The following is a 1113-nucleotide window of genomic DNA, read 5'->3' as shown; positions in this document are numbered from 1 at the left end:
TTGAGGTCTTTCATCCATTTTGAGTTTATTTTTGTGTATGGTGTAAGAAAGTGGTCCAGGTTCATTCTTCTGCATGTCGCTGTCCAGTTTTCCCACCAGCACCACTTGCTGAAGAGACTGTCTTTATTCCATTGGATATTCATTTCTGCTTTGTCAAAGATTAGTTGGCCGTACGTTTGTGGGTCCATTTCTGGCTTCTCTATTCTGTTCCATTGATCTGAGTGTCTGTTTTTGTGCCATTAGCTGGAATACTTCTATAAAGAAACACTTTCTCTTATATTAAATAGAACTTTCTTTCTTTCTTTCTTCTTTCTTTTTACAAGAGAACAAATCTATACCTTTATGTATTTACTTTTCAGTTAGTTTAAATCCTTGAGGGGGACATCATCACATGGATTCTGTGGCCAATAGCTTTAGCGGGCAGGTTGCTTCGGAATTTGGCATGAACCATGCCATTGTTTCCAGGAGCACGAGGTACTTCTTCCCAGATTACTCTGATTTTATTCGGTTTGCCACCAGGAGTCACTGTGTTGTTGTTTGCTTTGTATACATAAACACATCTCTTGCTGAGATAGAATTCAGTTTCCTCTTGAGCATAAACTCCTTCAATTTTAAGAAGAGCTTAAATTCTGGTTCCAGAGACCCCACTTATAGCCACCAAAAATGGCTTTGGACCACAACCTTACAGACATATTTGTCGTTTTAGGAGTCCTGTTCTCAGTAGGCCTCCACAGGTTTCAAGATGATGGAAAGAGCTTGAATAGAACTTTCATAAATATTTTAATACAATATAAAGGAAATATGATATTTTTTATTTCTATGAATGTATCTATGTTTATCTTCAGATTCAACATTTAGATTTACGATGGAGTGTTGGAGACTTACCTTATCATGAGTTCAACTACACATTAATATTAGAATTTCAAATATGCATTAAAAGAGAATCTAGCCTTGTCACTTGGTATAGTGTTTTCCTCTGATTCCATTTTTAGAACTGTTCTAACTTTTTGCAAATCTATCACTTTTCCCCCTCTAAGATGCAAGGTGAAAAGCAATCATCCTTAGCTTATTGCCATAACGCTTATACAAAGCGATATGGAAACCAGATTAATT

The 1113-nt window shown here is 36.3% G+C and overlaps 1 pseudogene; it reads right to left on the bottom strand.

Annotated features, from left to right (window-relative positions):
• Positions 1–364: 364 nt before the first annotated feature.
• On the bottom strand, positions 365–692 carry LOC124516480 (60S ribosomal protein L35a-like; annotated as a pseudogene).
• Positions 693–1113: the final 421 nt, after the last annotated feature.

Source organism: Lynx rufus, unplaced genomic scaffold (assembly GCF_022079265.1).
Source record: "Lynx rufus isolate CCGP_SWC_20201006 ecotype Redwood Valley unplaced genomic scaffold, mLynRuf1.p SCAF_2, whole genome shotgun sequence".
NCBI lineage: Eukaryota > Metazoa > Chordata > Mammalia > Carnivora > Felidae > Lynx > Lynx rufus.
The sequence above is the reverse complement of the archived record's forward strand: the minus strand, read 5'-3'. Positions and strand labels throughout refer to the sequence as shown.